The 7,286-nt window shown below is 43.2% G+C and overlaps 1 long non-coding RNA gene across 1 annotated transcript; it reads left to right on the top strand.

The window, feature by feature from the left end:
* Positions 1-4,187: 4,187 nt before the first annotated feature.
* On the top strand, positions 4,188-6,287 carry LOC121858938. The gene is made up of 4 exons (XR_006087574.1): positions 4,188-4,248; positions 4,518-4,708; positions 5,053-5,150; positions 6,221-6,287. It is a non-coding gene; the product is annotated as an uncharacterized LOC121858938 (long non-coding RNA).
* Positions 6,288-7,286: the final 999 nt, after the last annotated feature.

Raw genomic sequence — 7,286 nt, 5'->3', positions numbered from 1 at the left:
CCGTTGCTATATATTATGGCTCGAAATTAGGAAAACCGAGTTTTCATGGACAGTCCAAAAGTATCCAGAAAGTCGCTAGACTTCTGTGGATATCGCTCTAAAATGTCGCTAGAAAAAAACAAAAAGCTCTAGATCTAGCTACAAAGTCGCTAAGTTGGCAACTCTGGTGGGTACGCCGGTGAGAAGCGCGTCTTATCTCACGTGATCCAGACATTTGCTAGATATCTTATAAAATTAATTAATACTCTCTTGATTTGAACTTAACAGAGTAAGACAATGATGCATATTAATATCATACATAAATATACAATTAACCTAAGTAACTAAGAACAATAATAATATAATAAATACAATTAACAATTTATTAATAGCTTATATGAAATGTGCCTCATGCTATGCGACTTCCCGCGCTCTACAGTCACGTAACATCATAGAAAAGAATAGGTGGTAACTTGATGTCCAAAACGTAAGGCCGTATCAAGGAACTGCACGTGGAGTCCACTTCAGTCCAAGTTTAAGTTTGGGCCTATTTCCAGTCGTAGAGGATTCTTCTAACTCGTCAGGTGTTGGCAGCAACTGGCAACCGAGATCAACAGACTCTGGCGTCCGAACTCCACAGTAACTCTTGCAGGTTAGTGCCTCGACTAACTCCAGCTTGGGGACGTCGTCAAGGACACGAGCAATGTGGGTCCTGCAATTATATTTCCTTAACATATTAGCTTGATGTAATTTAGGCTTAGAGGAAGGGGGCGAGAACCGTCCAACAAAATCTATGGCTTCCCGAGAAGATGGTTCTGCAATGGGTAAGGGTTCAAATGGAACAGGACGGACTCTACCCTTGGCGGACATACGTGGGCACTGATCACAACTCCTACAAAAAGCTCTAATATCCGCTCCCATACCTGGCCAGTAAAACTGATCATCAACCTTCCTATAAGTTTTCCTACGAGAACAGTGACTTACAAGAGAGCTCTTGTGAGCTACAGAGAGAATGTTACTACGACAAACATCAGGGACAACAAGTAAAAACCGACCTACTTTAGCTGGTCGCTTGGATGAAACACAAGACCTGTGTAACACCCCATTAATAGAAACAAACTTATAAACCGACCCATCTCTCACCTGATCCTCCTCCCCGGAAGTCACCTTCTCCCTTACCCGCTTCAGAGTGGCACACGAGTGTAGGGGTATCGAGATATTAATGTTGTCTAGCACTCAGGATGGAAGGAAACTCTAATGTGGTTTTCTTGTATAATATATAAGTTATATGATAGACAGTCTGGTGCTGGAGATGCTGTGTGGTGAGGGGCTGCTTGGTAGAGACGTGCGGTGAGTAGCTTGTTGAAGGAGGTAGATGTGGAGGAGCTCCTTATCATGGGGGACTTTAACTATGGCGACATCGACTGGAGAAACGAGCCAACCCCGAATGACTTGAATAATCCTGCTACTCTTTTTGTAGAAACTCTGAGAGATAATTTTCTGTTCCAACATGTGAGAGACCCGACACATTACAGAGGGGAACAAACACCCAAGCCACTTGACCTCATCATAACAAACGAGGAGGGTATAGTGGCCAAACTGGAACACCTTGCCCCAGTTGGCACCAGTCACCATACAGTGTTGTCATTCAGATTTAACTGTTACCTAGTTCAAGATAAGGCCAGGCCAAGGTGCAAATATTACAAGGGAAATTACAATGGGATGAGGGAAGAGATGAGGGGTATCAACTGGCCTGACTTATTAAGGTACAAGAACGCAGACACTACGCTGAATATCATAACTAGTAAAATGACCCATTTGATCGATAAATATATACCCAAGACCAAGCCCAGTGCTTCTAGGAATACGAGGGGATCCCTACACATGAACCATGCGGCGGTCGACAAAATTAAGAAGAAAACCCAGAAATTCAAGACGTGGGTTGGGCCAAACGATGAGCAAGACAGGAGGATGTATGCAAGAGCCAGAAACCAAGCAAAGATAGAGTGTAGGAGGGCTGAAAAGGAGTTCCAAAGGCTGGTTGCACGCGAGGTCAAGTCAAACCCAAAGGCGTTTTACCGCTATGCAAAGTCGAAATTGAAAACGCGAGTAGGAGTATCAGACCTGAGGCTTCAAGATGGTAGTTACGCAGATTCTGACCAGGATAAAGCTGAGGCATTGAACAGCTTCTTTTCCTCAGTGTTCACAAGAGAGGATGCAACTAACCTTCCTGCGTTTGAGGACAGGCGGTTCGAGACAGCACTGACCCACATTGTGTTCACAGAAGAGGGTATTAGAAATAAACTGTCCAGGCTAAAGGTCCATAAGAGTCCTGGACCTGACATGGTGCATCCTAGAGTGCTAAGGGAGCTGTGCAACGAGCTTGCAGAGCCCCTGAAGATTCTGTTTTGTAAATGCCTGGATGAACAAATGGTCCCCAGTGAATGGAAAGTGGCTTATGGGAGTCCTATCTTCAAGAAGGGCGATAGGCACTCCACGAACAACTATAGACCGGTGAGCCTGACCAGCATAATATGTAAAGTACCTGAGAGTATTATCAGAGATGCAGCGATGGAACATCTACTACGAAACAACCTTGTAAAAGATTGCCAACACGGTTTTATGCCGGGGCGCTCTTGCTTGACACAATTGCTCAAGGTATTGGATATTTGGACCCATATTCTAGAACGGGGTGGTAATATCGACAATATTTACCTAGAGTTTGCCAAGGCTTTCGACAGTGTACCCCACGAAAGGCTGAAAATCAAACTGGAAGGGTACGGAATTCGGGGACATGTCCTAGCGTGGATAGAAGACTTTCTACATGACCGCAAGCAATGTGTGGTGATTAATGGCACGAAATCGTCATCTGTACCTGTAACAAGTGGGGTACCGCAGGGTAGTGTATTGGGCCCGCTGTTGTTTGTTTGTTTCATAAATGATATGCCTGACGTTGCACACTCCTCCATACAAATGTTTGCCGATGACGCCAAGTTATTTCGGGAAATTAAGAACCAAGCGGACTGTGAAGAGCTGCAGAAGGACCTCTGTGGGCTCCAGGAATGGTCGAAGGAATGGCTGCTGAGATTCAATGTCACGAAGTGTAAGAGGATGCACCTGGGGCGTACCAACGGTAAGGAGGCGTACCATATGTCCCAACGGGATGAAGAAAATGTACTAGTTGAGACTGTGTGTGAGAAGGACCTAGGTGTGTATGTTGACAATGAGCCGAAGTTCTCGGGCCATTGTGAGAAGAAGGTAAATCAGGCAAATAAATTATTGGGTCTTATAAGAAGGTCGTTCAGATATCTAGACGGTCCGTCCCTCGTGACGATCTTCAGGAGTGAAGTGCTTCCCCATCTGGAGTACTGTCACCCCATCTGGTCCCCGAGATATGCTAGGGACTGTCAGTTGGTTGAAAATGTTCAAAGGAGGGCCGCCAAACTGGTGCCTGCACTTCGGCATCTCAGCTACCCTGAGAGATTGGAGCGCCTGAACTTGCCTAGCTTATACTACAGACGGGCAAGGGGGGACCTAGTTGAGGTTTATAAGCATCTCAGGGGGCACTACTCGGTTGAGTGTCCTTACTTGGAGCTGGCGGACGCTCGCCCCACAAGGGGTCACAGCTCAAGATTGAAGAAGCCGCAAGTCCGGAAAACCGTGAGGGCAAACTTTTTCGGAGTGAGGGTTGTAAACTCTGGGAACAATCTACCAGAGAGTGTTGTGACGGCACCGAGTGTGAGCTCTTTCAAGAGAAGACTTGACCAACACTGGAGCGGGTTCAGGTACATTCAGGAGCCGGTGCATGCCCAGTATTTGCCAACAGTGCGTGACAGAGACGTGACCGATCGCCCGGGCGGCTAGCGAGCCGACCTTTTGGTGAAGAATATAAAGGAAAAGAGACGTGACCGATCGCCCAAGCGGCTAACAAGCCGATCAGTGGCGAAGAGGATAAAAGTAAAGAAAAAAGTAAAAGTAACCACTTGTGCACTGGGTCCACACTCTGCTGAATAAAATTGTCTGGCATTAGCTGAATAAAATATTAAAAGTGGTTTCCAAATACAGGGTAGTGAGGAGGTTAAAAAGGAAAAAAGCATTGTAGATGAATGCAAATGCTCGGTTCTTAATTTCCCGAAATAACTGATATGGATATGTATTTTTGTAAGCTTCGAGGAGGAAAACGTAAAATGTTTTGTGAATCCGCTCTAGAACGAATATGGGGGGGGAGAGACGCCATGGCGTTGTTTACATCCCGGGGCCCAGTAGCAGGTATGTCCCACGTATTTCTTTGCTCTGTTAGAGTGTGTTTGATAGATTGAGTATAATAAATGTTATATGAAGAATGTGATGATCTCGTGGAGGTAGTTTGTAAGCCAGAATAAGGCTAATTCTAGCGTTGCTCTCCAGACATTCACCCTGGAGTGAGTCTACACCACGGGTTTATTATGTATTGTTTAATTCCTACTACTGTGTGGTACCCATATGACAACAGTTGATGCTTGTTTTGTATGTATAATAACTAGTTATGTCTGATCTAGGTCCCAGCCTCTTCCTTCTCGGGTGATTTCTAGAGTAAATAATTGAGAGAAGACTACAAGTGTGTCCCATCCCTGAATTGGGAGTTCCCTGCTTTGTGCTTTTAAGTCAGGCCAACAGGTTGAGACACAAGCTGTTTTGGTCAGGACTTGAGGATGTTGACCAGAGTCCGCTAATATCCTTCAATATTTAGGTAAGTAGAAGGAACTCTTTTTTTTGTTCCATGTATTCTTAAGCATGTGTGGGGGGTGGTGTGGGAGTTTCTTATTGGCTATAGGAGACTTATAATTGGGCGAGAGTTTTACGTCAATTGCAGATTTTCGTCGGAAAAATAGTGTTAGGTTAGTTAAGGTTAGGTTTGGTTTTGTTAGTTTCTTGGTTTTTTATTTATGTGATTTACCCAAAGAACTATTGATTTCCGGCTGAAATTAATATTAAATTTGTTCGAAACTCATCGAGTAACATTGAAAAAACATATTTTTAATATCTGAACAAAGACCGGTGCATTTGTGAAAATTTACCATTTATTTTACACAGTGTTACAGACACCTGCTCCAAGTGATACGCCATGACAGAAGTGTTCCGGTTCGGCCTCGTGTCCATCGCTTGTCGTGCCCGGAATGAGGACCGCAGCCGTGAGTACCGACCTATATGAAGTTAAATAGCACTTGCCTGGCAGGTAAATTGCCATCTAATTTTCAAACTGAGTTGTATCGGTATCACTTTTCTAGAAGAAGTTTTTGTAATATTTGATGATCTCCCACCAATCACATTTCAGGATGCAGTCATTCTGCTAAGTTCTAAAATAGATATGTTAGGTCTCACCATTACCTATAATATGTCATGGAAGCCACACATCCACAACATTGCTAAAGCTGCCCCCCGAAAGCTGGGAATGCTGTACAGATGCCGTAGCTACTTTACTCCTGAGCAGTTGCTTCAGTTTATAAGAGATTCATTTGTCCTAACTTGGAGTACTGTGCTCATATCGAGGGTGGCTCTTCTTCTGTCCAACTGTTAGATAAGGTGGAATCAAAGGCATTTCATCTTATTGACTCTCCTCCTTTAATTGATAATCTTTCATCCCTTTCTCTTTGCTTCAATGTTGCTTCACTCTCTTTTTTACAGGTACTTTAATGGCCAATGTTTGGTGGATTTGGCATCCCGTGTACTGCCGGCAAGGCCGTGGACTTGTAACGCTCGTATTGCCCGTGGTGCCCACAGTTTCTCTGTGGGCAATTCAATTTCTTTTTACTCTTATTTTTTTTGCCCCCTAGGCCCCATTGTGGTTCAATGACCTGTTGCTGGGTGGCCTATTCCCCGTAAAAAAATAAAAAATAAAAATAAAAAATAACTGCAACCACAGAATTCTGGAAGATTAGATTAGGTTATTCTTTGGTTGCTGTAATCTGCAATTTTACCTAAGTTTTCAGCCAGACAGCTGTCATAATACAGCATAATCACTGGGGGGGGGTTCAGTCCTCTTTTTTATACCTGAGCAGGACTGGTTTCCTCTTCTGGTCATAACATGTTCAAAGCTTCTGATCTCTCCCAGTTTGTACCAGAAAGTAGGTGGAGTTAATTTTATTTTTTATTTTTTTTTCATTGTTAGGTTTAGATTTTATTTAGCTACTTAGCTTCTCTGTAGTTTTGTTTTGTTTCTCTAGTTTTGCAACCTCAGTGCATGTGTGTGTATTTCTTACAGAAGTGGCATTGAGTCTCAACAACAATGAAGTGAATATATATGGCAGAGCTGCATCAGAGTGGAAGCTTCAGGAAACACTCCAGGGTCATGATCTGCGTGTCACAGGCATTGACTGGGCTCCCAGCACCAATCGCATTGTTACATGTGGAGCAGTAAGTTTACTGTGTATTTATTTAACCTTTTCATGTGGTTAAGGCATAAATAATTTAAGACTTTAACTTTATCTTTTTTGGTTCAGTTAGTTTTGTATTGTAACATATACATTTTTTCACTCTATGGTTGTACTTAACAGATCTATCAACCACACTTTTTACTTAGCAAGTGGAGTGGAACTTATAACAACCCTCACGAGCAGCTGATATTTTCTATGTTGTGTTATATAGTTCCTGGTAATAATGGGAAGCTATTCTTGGTGTGAAGGTTTGTACTGATTGTGTCACCTTAACCACTTGTGCACTGGGTCCACACTCTGCTGAATAAAATTGTCTGGCATTAGCCGAATAAAATATTAAAAGTGGTTTCCAAATACAGGGTAGTGAGGAGGTTAAAAAGGAAAAAAGCATTGTAGATGAATGCAACTGCTCGGTTCTTAATTTCCCGAAATAACTTGGCGCCATCGGCAAACATTTGTATGGAGGAGTGTGTGTGGTATGAGGAACTCCAGAGACAACCATTTTGTGATATAGAATATTATTGATATGGATATGTATTTTTGTAAGCTTCGAGGAGGAAAACGTAAAATGTTTTGTGAATCCGCTCTAGAACGAATATGGGGGGGGAGAGACGCCATGGCGTTGTTTACATCCCGGGGCCCAGTAGCAGGTATGTCCCACGTATTTCTTTGCTCTGTTAGAGTGTGTTTGATAGATTGAGCATAATAAATGTTATATGAAGAATGTGATGATCTCGTGGAGGTAGTTTGTAAGCCAGAATAAGGCTAATTCTAGCGTTGCTCTCCAGACATTCACCCTGGAGTGAGTCTACACCACCCCCTGTGTTGGGTTTATTATGTATTGTTTAATTCCTACTACTGTGTGGTACCCATATGACAACAGTTGATGCTTGT

This window comes from Homarus americanus, unplaced genomic scaffold, assembly GCF_018991925.1.
Source record: "Homarus americanus isolate GMGI-L3 unplaced genomic scaffold, GMGI_Hamer_2.0 scaffold36748, whole genome shotgun sequence".
Lineage (NCBI taxonomy): Eukaryota > Metazoa > Arthropoda > Malacostraca > Decapoda > Nephropidae > Homarus > Homarus americanus.
This window is presented reverse-complemented; position numbering and strand designations above follow the sequence as displayed.